The sequence below is a fragment of the Gymnoscopelus braueri genome, assembly GCF_963280865.1.
Source record: "Gymnoscopelus braueri genome assembly, chromosome: 19".
In the NCBI taxonomy this organism is placed as follows: domain Eukaryota; kingdom Metazoa; phylum Chordata; class Actinopteri; order Myctophiformes; family Myctophidae; genus Gymnoscopelus; species Gymnoscopelus braueri.
Window position 1 is genome coordinate 45,389,806 of NC_137621.1, and position 9,652 is coordinate 45,399,457.

The following is a 9,652-nucleotide window of genomic DNA, read 5'->3' on the forward strand; positions in this document are numbered from 1 at the left end:
TCAGCTACTTTTTAATAGCCAAGAGAAATCTAAAATGACAGAGATGCGTCTCCGGATTTAATGGGTTAACTTACCGGTACTTGTTTTCTCTCCGAATAATAAACGACACTGGTGAAATCAGAGATACTGCCAGGCCTACAGAGAAGTCTTTGAAACAGTGAACTCCAGTCTTTTCAAAAAGGTTATTACAATGCAAGAGGTGGAATTAAAATGATCGAGACGACAAAATAATATACAGTTGAGCTCAATAGTGCTACAGTAGTTGTTGAATAAAGCTACGTCTGAGGAGCTACGTCTGTTTTGTTGCAACAAAAAGGAATACAGAAATTGTAATGTGTTAATTTACCCATTGTAACTCTGCATGTTTATAAATGTATAGCTTGACGTAACACTATGAGTGTTACAAAACACTCATAGTGTTAAATGAACACTGAGGATTTTACTGCATACTCGTACATAGTATGATATTCTGTGTCCCTGACATGAAATGCACAGAATTATTTGATAGATTTCAGCCGCGGTACAACGCATTATCAAATCACAGTTTGGAAAAAAAAAACTAAACCCCTGGAGGCCCTCGTCAATTAAAAAGGAAGGGATGTGCACAGCTGTTTTCTGTCCATCGTTTCCACTAATGAGGCGGACCGTGCCATTTGAAAAACGACAAAAGGAGAGGACATTCGTTTTTTTCCTAAGTAAAACATGATTTAGCAAAACTGTGAATCTTGCCAACTTCCACCATGAAAGAGACGGGATCTTGTCGCGCACATGTCGGTTGCTGACACCGCTTCTATTTGAAATATTTTTGTTTTATTTTGGCTCTTAAAAGTGTAAAACAGTGGGAATTCCACGCCCGTCGTAAAAAGGAGAACGGGTCAACGCGGGCGGCTATCACTCATCCCAGCGTCTGACATTACGGGCTGAGCAATTAGGCAGGACGGTTTGTGTACTTTTTGCTAATGAACAAATGCTCGGATGAAGCCTCGCTCAACGCACCCATCCATCAGGAAGAAATATCCCTGACTTTTAGGGAAAGGAAGGGGATTGGTGGGGACTGGGGAGGGGGTGGAGTATAGAGGAAGAGCGGGCGCAAAGCAAACATGCTCGTCTAGCAGGCAACCAAAAATGTATGTGTATGCGCATAAACACACACACACACACACACACACACACACACACACACACACACACACAAGCACACACACACACACACACACACACACACAAGCACACACACACGCACACACACACACACACACACACACACACACACACACACACACACACACACACACACACACACACACACACACACACACACACATGCACACACACAGGCCCATGCTGTTGCGCGGATCTTGGAGGTGTTCCGCCGGTTTGATGAATTTCCGGCCCCTGCTCCCAGCCTCCCCGCTGAACGTGTGGCTGCCTCTCCTCTCCTCCATAGTCTCTCTCCATCCCTCCCTCCTCGCCTTTTCTTTCCCCCTTGTCAACACAATCCCTCCATCGATTCGTCCTGAGGCCCGGGCCGCGGCGGGGGCCGTTCCGCCCCTCGCAGCGTCCTCTGGGCGCTCTCTGGTACCCCCCACCCTCCCACCCTCCCACCACCCCTCCACCACACACACACACACACACACGCGCACACACACACACACACACACACACACACACACACACGCGCACACACACACACACACACACACACACACACACACACACGCACGCCTAACTCTCGCCTTACACCCCACCCCTTTCCCCCTGCACTTCCACTCCTGTCGTCTGCCCCCCCCCCTCTCCCCCTCTCGCCTCCTCTCCCACTACCACCACACCACCCCCCCCCCCCCCCCCCCCGACCAAAAAAGCTGGCACAGGCACAAGAGCCCCCGAGAACGTGTCCCATACCCCCCCTCCCTCCCTGCCTCCCTCCAACGTCTCCTGATCACTCCCTATTTCCCCACAGTAATGAATGGGGCCTGTGCCATTCCGAGAGGCAGGGAAAACTTGAGAGAGAGAGAGCGAGAGGGGGAGAGAGAGAGAGAGAGAGAGAGAGAGAGAGAGAGAGAGAGAGAGAGAGAGAGAGAGAGAGAGAGAGAGTAGAGAAAGTATAGTGCTCACTGCGGGCCGTCTGCTCCTCTCTTCTCCACTAATGAGCGCCAGCGCTTTCTTGGCTTTTGTCAAAGGAGAGTGTCTGGTGCAGAGACACTTAGTGCAGGCCTGTGCATTCTACCCTAGCCTCGTAGCGTAGCGGCGCGGCGCGCGAGGAGGTGCCACTTTTCACACGCGCGCGGAGGGGGGAGAAAAAAAAATACATAAAGGTATGCAACCGAGCGTTAATTAGAAGTCGTCTGTGTGTGTGTGTCTGTGTGTGCGTGTGCGTGTGAGGAGGGGGGAATTTGTGCGTTCAGGGGACAGAGAAATAAAAGTGGAAAGGCGATGATACCGGAAGCCCTTGTTTGAATTCTGCTGTTTGATTATGATTCTTCACAGTTTTTTGGTATTTGAGCATGGGTGTGCTTTTTTTTAGGGGGGGGGGGGGGGCAAGCTCTCAAACATGTGACATTTAAACCTAAAAAGAAGAAAAAGACCGCGCGAGAGCACCGTTGTTCACTTTGTAGCAGGACACGTTTTAATTTCCTCTCTATTTCGCTCTCTCTCTTCGCTCATCAATAAAAGGGTAAAAAAAATAGAGAGAGAGGAGAAAACAACAACAAACAAACGATGCAGCCGTCTAATCAGACGTGCCGGTTTGGCTGGGGATTGTCCCGGATTCAAACTGGGTGTCCCGAGTCAAATATCTTCAAAACACTACAATGTCCCTATCTTCGACATTCACTATACCAAATTGTACCGATTTTCACCACAATTGAAATACGTGTATCGTGTTCTGCTCTGTTGAAACGTGCAGTCACTCGGTGTGCAAAGTGCTAAAATGAACGTCCCCATCCTGATGAAAGCTCCAGGTGAAAATTAAGTCGAAAAATAGAAACAAAATGTCAAAATAACCTGTCAAAAGCAGCAAAAATCGACATAAATCTACAAGCCCAGAAGCGTTTGTGATTTGACCGATTCAAACCGGTAACGCATCTGTGTACCCACTTAAACTATTATTTCATACTGTGGCTATTTAAAAATAGCAGATACACAAGCTCGTAGCGTGGCACGAGTGCCGCGCTACGAGCTTGTAGATCTGCTATTTATGAAAAATCGTGAAAATGTGTGCAATCTGAACATCTATATTTTTTAAAGCGAACATTTTTAACTCAAATCTTTACTTCTGCAGGGGGTCCCTGGAACAACATATTCTGAGAAGGGGGATCCGCGACCAAATACATATAATGTTGGGGGTTCTTGACATGAAAAAGATTGAGAACCACTGACATAGAATAGGTTTTTAGAATCGGCTTCAGGTCTTAATGGGTTAAGAGATTAAGTGATTATCAAGGGTGGACTTTTCTTTATTTTTGTATTGAAAATATGGTCGTCTAACCTTGATACCTGCCACACGGTGCCGACGGCCAGCCATCCTGACAAATTTACATCGAAGGAGGTGAGATGTCTGGCACCGCAGTCTGACTAGCACCCCCCACCCCCCACCCACCCACCCACACACACACACACACACACACACACACACACACACACACACACACACACACACACACACACACACACACACACACACACACACACACACACACACACACACACACACACACACACACCACCAACGCCACCACCCCAACCCCTTTAATAAATGAAAACGATTTTGTGGGCCTCCCGAGAGCCGAGTGAAGCCGACGATAAATATTGGCAGAAAAGAAAAATGTGTCGTCCTCCCCAATTGAGGGTGTGTGTGGTGGTGGTGGGGGGGGGGGGGCATAATGATATTCACAAGGAGGCCCCCCTGCTGAGACGGAAGGCAAACTGTTCCTAAGCAACAAAACACATTTTCTTTTCTCTGAGCACTCAGACCGGTCTGAGGTGGGTTTTTCTTTTTGTGTGTGTGTGTTGTTTCTTTTGGGGAGGGGTTGGTGGAGCTGGTGCTGGTGTGGGGGGGCACATTTCCAGGTCGAATTAAAGCCAGCGGCTCAATATGTGTGGGCACACACACACTCACATCACACACACACACACACACACACACACACTCTCGCGTCTCACACACACACGCACACACACACACACACACACACTCACACACACACACACACACACACACACACACACACGCACACACACACACACACGCACACGCACACGGACACACACGTCACACACGTCACACACACACACACACACACACTCACCACACACACACACACACACACACACACACACCAATGTCTATATCCCCGTCCTTCCTTCTGTCTGTGAAAGTGTCTGTGCCCACCTATGTGCTTGTGTGTAGCCTAAGTGTGACATTCTATCTGTCTGTCTGTGTGTGTGTCTGTGTGTGTGTGTGTCTGTGTGTGTGTGTGTGTGTGTGTGTGTGTGTGTGTGCGTGCGTGCGTGCGTGCGTGCGTGCGTGCGTGCGTGCGTGCGTGCGTGTGTGTGCGTGCATGTGTGCGCATGCACGTGCGTGTGTTGTGTGTGCGTGTGCGTGTGCGTGTGTGTGGTCTGTACAGTACATGTGTAGCCCATCTCTCCGTGGCTTAAGGGGGCTTTGCAGAACAGTGACCAGCATCAGTGAAACTGGATACCGCCGCGACGCACCTGGAGGCTCCCAGCGATGTCCGGGCACGGTGGCGGTGACACCCGTTAAGCCTATATACCTGGCTTACCGCAAGCTAACGCGCTGCAAGGCTTATACCACCATACCTACCCCACTAATTCACACAATGATCAAAGGCATGATGGAAATGCTTGCAAATCCCACCAATTGTCATCTTTTAGGTGAGGGGCGGAGATGAGCTCACATCGGTTAAATAGCTGAGGAAAGACTGCCACCTACTGCCACAATAATGATACTACAGTAGTCTGTTAGTATACTGTCAGGCACCTAATGTAAAGCATGCATCCTAAAGTCTGTGGTGTAAAGTAACTAAGTACATGTACTCAAGTACTGTACTTAAGTACAATTCTGAGGTATTTTTTACTTTACTGGAGTATTTCCAATTGTCTATACTTTTACTTCTACTCCACTACATCTCAGAGGCAAATATTATACTTTTACTCCACTACAATTATTTGAAAACTTTAGTTACAAGTTACTTTGATAATATAAATGATTACATTATAAAACATACATTAACCACTTTAGCCTATTTTATACCTACGCTATTTGAAAATAGCCGATCTATAAGCTCACAATCTGCTATTTTCAAACATGTTGGTACTTTAAGTAAATTTAATCCCAATACTTTTGTACTTTTACTCAAGTCAATTTTTTATTCCAGACTTTTACTTACTTCTACATTGCAGTATTGATACTTTTACTTAAGTAAAACATTTGAGTACTTTTTCCACCACTGCCTAAGGCCTGATTCTATGCTTCGTTACAAGCTCACGACAACGCGCCATATTGCAACACGTTGTGAGCTTGTAGATCTGGCATGTCTGGCATGCAACACCGTCATATGACGGCATTAGATATGGATGAAAATCAGAGGTTTCTCTTCAGCAGTGGGATTTAGTGGCGGGCTAAACCCAAAATCCAGTATACATTATCCAAAATATGAACGACATCAAACCTCCGGTCAAAGAGGACAAAATACTCACATTTCCACTCGTTTATTTGGCACTTACTTGAAAAACATCAACGGTTACGTGTTTCGGCAAAGATCCTAGGACTTAGTTATGGCTCCGCCTGAAGCTGTTCTGCAGTCCTAAGATAAAGACCATTGCCATCCGAGGCCCTTAAACATTTTACATCGCCTTCAGAGATCATTTTGGCTTCGCATTAATAAAAAGGTCACTGAGATTCATATCATTTACCAGAATTATTTTTTCTATTACTACTTTGTCAAACGGCGTCGGTTTGGAGTAAGCGTACTGTTTATGTAAGTGCCTTATGAAGATATGTAATGAAATATGAGACAAGACGGGAGTCGGATTCAAACCCAAGTCCTTCTCACGTTCACAAGGAACATTATTCATGTGGATTATGTTGCGGATTACTCCCTTTATGTGGGCTGCTGTATCTCAACTGCATGTGAGTTGTTGTTTCTTTGCCCCTGCTGCTATTCTTAACCTCACCTTATAGCACCTTATGCACACGTCTACAACTGATGCTACTTTTTCTAACCTCATTTACATACCTGCTACTATTATGTATGTATCTTTTGACTATTTGACCCGTTTCTATCCTGCACTTTTATCTTTGCTCTTCCTCTATCTCTAAAAGTAATCCCTTTCCTGAAAGCTACAAAAAAGTAAAGAAAAAAGAAAGAAAATCACCCTCTTCTTTACACCTGTAATTTAAACCCTGTGATGTGACAATAATGTCATGTATTCTGTTTGAGCCTCCAGGCAGCCTAAACCAGTTTGACTGTTTGCACTCCCTGTTGTCACCTGATCACCAGGAGGCAAAAATATCTGTTCAAATAATGACAGTGGTGAAAAAATGTTTTACTTAAGTAAAGGTATCAATACTGCAATATAGAAGTACTAAGTAAAAGTCTAGTGTGTGCACCAGAAGTAAAAGTACCAGAAGTAAAAGTACTGAAATGTTTGAAAACAGCCGATCTACAAGTTCACAACGCGTCACGAGCTTGTAGATCGGCTATTTTCAAATAGCCTACGTATAAAATAGGGCTAAAGTGGCTAACGTATGCTTTATAATATAATAATTTATATCTGCAAAGTAACTAGTAACTAAAGTTTTCAAATAATTGTAATGGAATAAAAGCATAATATTTGTCTCTGAGATGTAGTGGCGTAGAAGTAAAAGTACTGAAAATTGGAAATACTCAAGTAAAGTACAAATACCTCAAAATTGTACTCAAGTACATTACTTGAGTAAATGTACTTAGTTACTTTACACCACTGCAAATAATGATATGCATTATACCTGAAGCCATGCTGAACTCACGGACTATAACAGTACATTCATACCCCAACACCTCATTTCCCCAGCCCAGGCAGCCAGTTGAGAAACGCTGACATAGTTTCATAATGTCCTCCATGTCTTGTTGTTGACCTACATGCCTCCTATATGTATGTAGATGTGGCTCCACCTCACATTATAGCCTGGGAACGTGAAGTGATGGGACTGGAGGATTCTACACAGTGATTGAGTTGCCCCCCCCTGGTGGCCACAGAAGTAACTCAACATCCAATTGCGTCACGAAGAGGTCCAGTGGTGGAAGAAGTACTCACATATTTAACAAAAGTAGCAATACCACAATATCAAGATACTCTGTTGCAAGTAAAAGGCCTGTGTTCAAAATGTTACTTGAGTGAAAGTGCAAAAGTGTTCATCAAAATATACTTAAAAGTATCAAAAGTAAAAGTATGTTTGAAAATAGCAGATCTACAAGCTCACAACACGTCGCAATGCGACGTGTTGTGAGCTTGTAGATAGTTGTATGTTCAAATAGCCTACAGTATGTATAAAATAGGGCTGAAGTGGTTAATGTATGTTTTATAATGTAATCATTTTTATCTGCAAAGTAACTAGTAACTGAAGTTTTCAAATAATTGTAGTGGAGTAAAAGTACAATATAACCCTGAGGATGTCTAAGTGTAGATTGGGGTGTAAGAGATACACATGGTATGAAATGGGGGGACTAATGCATAGCACATTGGGGTTTGAGAACCACTGCATTGGACTATGAAGGGCAGCTGGACAAGTTAGAGGGTAGTATTCAGGGTATAATATTGTTATAATGTTGTTAAGTTAATTCATTTAGCCACGAATATGCCACTGACCTAGAAACAATCTAGGCCACTTCAACTGTTGCACCACATATAGTATAATTATTAGCCATTTTAGTTTTTTCTCTCTGTGAGATATACAAACAAATATTGCACTTTTACTCCACTACAATTATTTGAAAACTTTAGTTACTAATTACTTTGTAAAAAAATATTACTTTATAAAACATGCATTAACCACTTCAGCCCTATTTTATACCTAAGCTATTTGGAAAATAGCTGATCTATGCGACGCGTTGTCAGCTTGTAGAGCGGCTATTTTCAAACATTTTAGTACTTTTACTTTTGGTACTTTAAGTACATTTTTATACCAATACTTTTGAACTCTCACTCAAGTAAATTTTGAATTCCGGACTTTTACTTGTAACAGAGTACTTCTACATTGCAGTATTGATACTTTTACTTAAGTAAAACATTTGAGTACTTTTTCCAGCACTGCACATGGGGATGTTGTAGCAATGGGACATTTAACTATGTTACATTTTAACACACTCCGACCGACCCACTCACTCACTCACTCACTCACTATTCTGTGGTGGCATGAAAGCAATAGAGGACACAAACGTCTGTTTCTTGAAACGTCTGTTTCTTGTTTGCCTATGAATCTAAATCCTCCTCGTTTTGTCTTCAGCTGAAGGTGTAAACAAGCATGTTTGGTGTTCCGCAACCAATTATGCACACTCTGGACTCGCGAGTGGCAAGAGAGAGAGAGAGAGAGAGAGAGAGAGAGAGAGAGAGAGAGAGAGAGAGAGAGAGAGAGAGAGAGAGAGAGAGAGAGAGAGAGAGAGAGGAGAGAGAGAGAGAGAGAGAGAGGAGAGAGAGAAAGGGAGGGAGAGAGAGGCGAAGGACCAAAGAAATGGAGAGAGAGAGAGAGAGAGAAAGAGGGTGAGAGTCGCAAATTAGGCACCATTGGTAACATTTATCCTTCACGGAAATCGCGAGCCAAATCAAAGCAATTATGACCCGAGTGTGTCTACTTTGGAGTTCACTAAGCGCACCCCAAGTTCATTACGCAAATTAACTTCCTAATTAGCTTTTTGGCTTCACATGCACTTTCATCCTGTTATTCGGGGCGCTTTTAAGTAACGGCCGGGCGCACGAGTGCACAAACAAAGCCGAGGAAATGCAACAGGGGGCGCGAGAAATGGGCCGCTTACAAATCACGTCTAATCAAAGTCCCAACGTGAATTGAGGGGCTGAGGCGGCTGAAATACAGTGGCACATCTTAAAGACTCCATAAGGTTTTCACGTCTCTAGTGTCTGAGGGTAGAAGGATAGAAAATGTGTGTAATAAAGTGTTTTCAAATGAAAATAATGCAAATCAATCATTCTTTTTTAAATTACTGTATTTGTCGCATGTCAACCGTAGTATAAAGAAAGAGCGAACAAAGACATTTTTTATAGTTTTTCAAGACACAGATTCTATTCAAGGAAAAACATCCCCATCATTTGGTCGTTGAACAATTCAGTCATTCTTATCATTAGCTGCTGTTTCTTGAAAGTAAGAACAGAAGAAATGAGACCCCAGTCTGTCTTCATGAGACCTTTTAAAGCTGCAATCTGTACGTTTAGGATTATTTCTATCGCTAACCCTTCAAGATAGAACCCCAGCTTGGCCATGGGTAGATATACTTCTCATACAGTATATGAGCTTCAGGCAGTACTGCTTAGCAACCAGTAAGTGTCCTACCCGACACCAGGGTGTTAAATGTCTCAATGGAAGGGTAAGGAGACCACCTCTCCAACCACTGCAGATGTACTAGATGTAATGCATTAA